We start from the raw sequence: 6,776 nt of genomic DNA on the forward strand, positions 1-6,776 counted from the left end.
GTCTCACTTAGTATCCCTGGATGACCTGGAACTCACTTATGTAGACTGGGTTGGCCTCAAACTCACCGAGATCCATCCACCTGTCTTGGCCTCCTAAGTGTGGGGATTAAAGACACCCACCACCACCAAGCCAAGCTAGCTCCTTTTTGCTATGACAAACAGCTGATGGAAGCAAGTCAGGGAGCAAGGCTTTCTTTTGGTGGTTCCCATGTGCTGTGCTGAGGAAGGCATGGCAGAGCTCATGGCAACTGGAGCATTGTTCACACTGATGGATCAGGACACTGAGAGAAAGAAGCAGGAATAGAGCCAGTCTGTAACCCTCAAAGCCCAAGTGACGTGTCAGGCCTTACAACACAGCCCCCCAAACAGTAGCCCTGGGTGGGGACCAGCATTCATACACATCAGCTGTGGCGAATGATGTTCCAGATTGAAACCACAGCGAGACCTAAGGTTGTTTTCTCCAGCCACTGGCCCAACTCCTCCTCACCTACTTACATACACACTTTTGTGGCTTCTTACCCACACAGCTGCTCCAGCGTAAGACCAGGCTGCTCCGGGCTCCAGTTTCTCCCACTCTGGCTAACAGCTGCATCCTCGAACCCAGGTGTCCTCCCACCCACGTTCTTTCCAGAGACCTCGCCCGTAACTGGCCTCTCACTGTGACTTAGATTGTGTTGAGTCTACAATAGTGTTTTGTGTTACTGTGTTCTTTTTTTTTAAGGCTTTTTATTTGTACGTATGTATTTGCCTGGATGAGTTTTTGTGTACCATGTGCACACAGGGGCCCATGGAGGCCAGAAGAGAGCATCGGATGCCCTGGAAGGGGAATTACAGGTGTTTGTGTGTTGCCTTGTGGGTATTGGGAACACACATGCTGAGCTCTCTCTCCAGCCACTTATTGTCTTCAATAACCTTTTCTTACTCAAAATCATTAAAGCCAAATAGAAAAGGAGGCAATATAAGAACCAAGGAGCACAGGTCACCCGCAGATGGAGCCCAGCTCTGTGTGACTGTCTTCCTGTCCACTCTCATGCCTTCATGATGTAGAGGGCTGGCCACACGCGCGCGCACACACACACACACACGCAGGCACGCACGCAGGCACGCACGTGCGCGCGCACACACCGGTCACTTGGCTGCAGACTCAGTGCTGTGGGGTGGAGGCCGTCTTTACTTTGTGTACCTCTGGAGTCAGGGTGCCTGGCTGTGGCCCTGGCAGGCTTAAGTCCAGCCCTGCTGCACAGAAACCGGAAGGGTACATGGCACTGCAGGGACAGCTGTGGACACCCACTCAACCCATCCTGAGGCCACATGAGCTTGACTGTGGGTCTGTCTGCTCAGTGCAGAGATCTGGAGGCAGTTTCTGCTCCCAAACAAACACACAAACAAACAACAGAAAAAGCGAGAACTAATTGCTTCTGTCTTATTTTCCCAGTTAAGCATGCAAAGGAGAAATTCTGATAAAAGGCTATGTCTAAATAAGTTGAAAATAGCTCCTTTGACAAGTGTAAACCGAGCCCGGTAGGTGTTGGGAACACAGTGTTTTCTTGTTTAATTGGAAACCATCCTTTTCTCTCTCCTAGTGAATGTGAAACAAAGGGAGACATGGACACCAAAGTCTTTGTGGACTGTTTGAGGACAGTTCCACCTGTCAGTCCACATAACCCTGCCTGTACAGATGCCAGTGGCCGACTGAGTGGTCACCATAGAGTCACTGGCTTGGATGAACTGAAGAACCTCACACCCTTCACACCCCCAGAGGCTAGGGACTGGCTGTGATGTTAGGTTGGCACAGACACAGAGTGGCTGCCCCCAACTTCCTGGACTGAAGTTCCTTACAGGGGCTCAAGTGCGGAATTTCATCCTGGAGCCTCCATCTCCGGGGCTTTTGCCCTGTGAGGCTGGTGCTGCCGCCCTCTACTGGCAGAGGGAGAAACAGCCAAGACACCGCTGGGTCCGCTGGGGTAGGACCCACTTGTCCCAGCAGGCTGGAGCGGAGGCTGTGTGTCAACACTCCAGCCCCGAGGGAAGGACTGCCCAGCCTGGTGACCCTCAAGTGCCAGGGTTGGTACTTTAAGCTGATCCAGGCAGGATTCGCTCCTTCCCTCCCACTCACCATTTCAAGTCTTAATCTTTTATTACATTTGTGTATGCGCATACACCACCGTGCATGTGTTGGTGGGAGGACAACGGTGGGCGATAGTTCTCTCCTTCCGCCCCTCGGGGCCTGCCGGGAAGCTCAGGCCGCCAGCAGGAACCTTCAGCTCCTGAGCCATCTGCTGGCCCGCAGTGCCAGTCTGTACTGGACACTCGAGACCGTAGTGCCCGAGGTGAGTTTGCTCTATCACGTGTTCACCCTCATTGGGTTGGTTGTATTTCTATGTACTGTGGATGCCTCTCTACAAGTTTATTCCGTTGAATTTCATTTCATATAGTAGAACGCCAATTTGAATTGTTTCTGATTTGTTTTACGTGATGTGTTACCTTTTGTCTGACAGCATCTGCATTTCCCGCATTGGACCTTTTATTATCAGCTCACGTTTATTACACACGCTGTGGGTTTGTGTGGCATCTTTGTACTTGTATATAAAGCTCTGGTTCTATCTTCCCATTACCTACACTGTCCCCTCACACCGATTCCCTTCCTAGTCCCTTTACACGGGACCACAGAGTCCCACACCCAGCCCCCCAAGTCCGCCTCCCCCCTGTTGAGAGGCGGACACTCGAGAATCAGCACCAACAAACACTTTTGTAGTCCTCGCCACACGGTGCTTATCAATGTAGTGCATTTTCACTCGCAGGGCTTTCTACTTTTTTAGTTTATAGAATTATACACGTCTGAAAACTGCCTCAGCCACCCCAATCTACAGCATAAACGTTAAGCTCCTATTGCAATGGCACCCAAGGACCACTGCTGGTGCACCCGTGTTTCACGGGCCGCTCCAAAGCCAGCCTTGGTTCCTGTGCCTCTGGGGGGTGTTTGGCAGCCCATGGTTGTCTACACGGCTGTCACAGAAAATGGTTATAAAGATGGCTCAGTGGGTAAAAGTGCCTGGCACCAAGCTTGAAAACCCAAGTTCACACCCCCAAGAAGGTAGCAGAACCAGGCCCCTTAAGTTGTCCTGTGACCTCCACACTTGCATTGTGGCATGCGTGTACATATGCACACACACACAAAGAAATGTAGAGAAGGAACGAGGAAGAGAGGGAGGATGGGGAGAGGGAGGGGAGGAGGGGGAGAAACACATCTTGTACAAGAAACCAGGAACTCGTAGTTCAGTGTAGTTCAAATGTTTCCTCCTCAGGTGGTTTTTGTGACCAATCATGTTACACATACGCCACTGAGTCCCACCGAAGCGAGCTTCCTAGTAGCAAGCAGCGGCCTTGTTCTCTCACAGCTGTGTCCAGCAGGCTACCTAACCCACAACCACCTACTATGCTGTGGCGCTTCCTCAGTGTGACAGGTCCTCAGGGACCGGGGAGACAGGACCAAGCTACCCTGCGGTGGGACAGCTCCGGTGTCCTGAGCAGAGGCCACGCTTCTCTCTTCAGATCTCCTGGGGTTAGAGCAGTCCCGAAACCCTCAGGGGAGAGGTAAGGAGGCAAGGAGCCACACCCTGACCTCAGCTGTCCCCCAGTACACTAGGATATCCAGTGGCCTAACTTCCCATAGGGCAGGCGCAAGGGCCTTACACAGGTCAGGTGCTTTCTCGCCTCGCACGGACCCCAATTTCCCCCTCAGAGGGGATTTAGCTGAAGCTACAGGAGATGCCGAGAACTGGGCTCATCTCTAGCCAAAGGGTCACAGGACTGGGTGAAAAGCACCTTGCTATGGCTCCGTGTCTCATACCGTGTCAACCTTGGTTTAGGTGATTGCGGGAGGGTGCCGGGGATGGAACTCAGGGTCTTATGACCACTAAGCTGGCTCTGAGCACTGAATCACATGCACAACCCTCAGCCTGGTTCTGGATATTCCATTTCGATCCTCGCTTTGCTGATAATTAGACTATTTCATCGAAACTGGGGTGGGGCACTGTTCTTCATGGATTAGCTCCTCCAACAGGCTGTGTCTGGTTAAGGGCAGAGTGCTCAGCTGTCTTGGCACAAGGGCATTGTTTCCTGTGTCAGTTCTAGCAGACTGTACTTCGAGATGCAGGAGACCCCCCCCCCCCCGCCCAAAGGCATCGCCAAGAGGAATGGCACCAGACTGCAGCCCTGCCTCAGGCTGTCCTGCCAGCCTCCAGCTCACCCTCACTTGGTGGACAAGTTCCTACTATGCACCCAGATGGAGGGCAGACATCCTGCTCCTGCAGGTGGCATTCTGGCTCCAGCTGCTTTTCCAAATGGCTTCTTTTCACTTGCAGTTGCTTCCCCGCTACTCTGCCAGACCCAGCCAAGGGGGCTTGTGTTTGTGGCCAGCTGTTGGCAAACAAGCTAAGTATCTGCATCAATGGCAGCTCTGTCAGACTGGGTACTTATAGAGGCTGTTTGCATAGAGTAACCTTTACTACTTTTATAGCCCAGGCCGGCTTTGAACTTGCAGCGCCTCAACGAATTCTAGATTCAGACTTGCACTGCCACATCTGGCTTGTGTGACAGGCCTTGCTTCGGTGTCTCCAAGGTGCGAGGGAGGGCTTGGTTTGCTGATAATGCTTGACATGGACTCCCTGACTCACCTAAAGGGGGTGACTGGCAGGTGTGAGGTTAGGAAGGAGCATTATGAATGGAAGGTCCTTCCTGCTCTCTGACCCCAGGAGGGACCAGTCACGGTGCTTTTAAAGGGTGTGGCTCTTTGTAAGCCCACCACACTCCAGGAGTATCGGGGTGACATAAATTGGAGTCACGGTGTGGGAGTGGAGTGAAGGGAAACATTCAGGGATGAATATGACCAAAACATGGTGCATTAAATTGTCAATAGGACAATTTTTTAAAAATGACCTAAGGAAAAAAGGATGTGAACTGTGTGAAGAGGTCACGGGAGTAACTGTTTCTGATATGGAAGACTGCATGCAGACCTGAAATAGGAAATGACCAGTGCTCAGGTCAGCAGATACACAGGAAGTGCTCAGGACACCTGGAGACAGTGCCAGGGTCGGGGAAGGTGCACTCAACACGTGTTTTCGTCACTTCTCCTCGACATGTGATGGTGTGAACAGGAATGGCCACCACAGACTCATGTGTCTGAATGCGTGGCCCACAGGGAGTGGCACTACTAGGAGCTGTGGCCTTGTTGGAGGAAGTGTGTCACTGAGGGGGCGGGCTTTGAGGTCTCCTATGCTCAGCTCTGCCCCGTGTGGCACACAGAATCCTGCTGTCCAAGGATCAAGATGTAGAACTCCAAGCTCTTTTCTAGTACCATGTCTGCTTGCGTACCACCATGCCTGCCACCGGGACAATAGTGGACTAAACCTCTGAAACCGTAAATCAGCTCCAATTAAATGTTTTCCTCTATGAGAGTTTCCATAGCCATGGCATCTCTTCACAGCAATAAAACCGAGACCCAACACTAATGGGCTCAAAGCCCACCCTCTTGGTCAGCATCCTAGTGTTCTGTCAGGGTCCCTGAGCCCTTGGATGTCCTGAAGGGAAAGAGTAGGATCAGGGAGGAAGAGAGAAGGATCAAATTCAATAGCTTATTACTGAAGGCAGAGATGTATTTGTATTTCAAACCAATTCCCAATCAAATGTTTTACGCCACCCTTCTTTAAAATTAAAGCCTGGGACCTGAGAGATGGTTCAGCGCTTGCGAGTGCATCAGTCCCTGCAGAGGACATGGCTTCTACTCATGGCTTCTACTCATGTCAGGTGGCACCAGCTCCTGGGAATCTGACATCTCTGGTCTCCGCAGGAACCTACTCATATGTACATACCTACATACAGACATGTAGGAGACCGTAAATGTTAACAATTAAAGCCAGCAGTAAACACTGCCTGAAGACCAAGATTGGGCCTGCAGCATCCCTCCATGACGCCACTTGTCACTGCCATCCTCACCAGGGCTAGGAGATTGGGTCGGCTCAGTGAGGTATCTCTGGCCAGGGATACTACCCATTCTTCAGAACCTCCTGGGATGACCCCACCGAGGCCCATGGTCGCTCTGTCAGAGCCAAAGACCCTGGTGCTCTGGGGGTCTCCCGATGCACACCATGCCCAGGGACGGAAGGCAGGGCCATGCAACATTTTGAGGTGCTGGAGATGGAGACTTGCCCCAATTCCGGGTGTTTGTGCAAAGGTCTGTGAAGAGTTCTTAGAGCTGAGCCCCACTGTCCCTGGCTTCTTGCCACCTGTGCCTACTGAAAGGGATTCCTCACCTTTCGCCATGCAGTTTCCCTCCTGGCCCCTCCAGGCTGGGGTACAGTGGCCCCTGGACATGCTCCTGTGGGACGTGGAGTGATGGCCCAGAGGGGGCTGCGGTGTCTCTAGCTCCGAATTCTCTCCCGGCCTTTGAGCTCTTCAGGATGCCTCTCCTTCAGGAGACAAACGGAGAACCCTGAAGTAAGTAAGGAGCTGGTATTGCTGTTGTGGGCTGGAGAGGATGTTATCTGATGCATGAACCATTCTTGCAAAACTGGCCAGTGACCCTGAACTGTCGGAAAAGCCAAGTCAGCCCCTAATGGTTGTGAACCACATCTTTAGCAGAAACAGGAGACAGGTGCACTGCAGCTACAATTTCAGTAGTGCTTCCAAGAACAGAGTAACCACATCAACTTAGAGGCCCTCAGGGGAAAGGGAGGTGGCTTCAAAGCCAGACACCCTCATGCCCCTAGCCCTGCTGC

Source organism: Meriones unguiculatus, chromosome 4 (genome assembly GCF_030254825.1).
Source record: "Meriones unguiculatus strain TT.TT164.6M chromosome 4, Bangor_MerUng_6.1, whole genome shotgun sequence".
In the NCBI taxonomy this organism is placed as follows: domain Eukaryota; kingdom Metazoa; phylum Chordata; class Mammalia; order Rodentia; family Muridae; genus Meriones; species Meriones unguiculatus.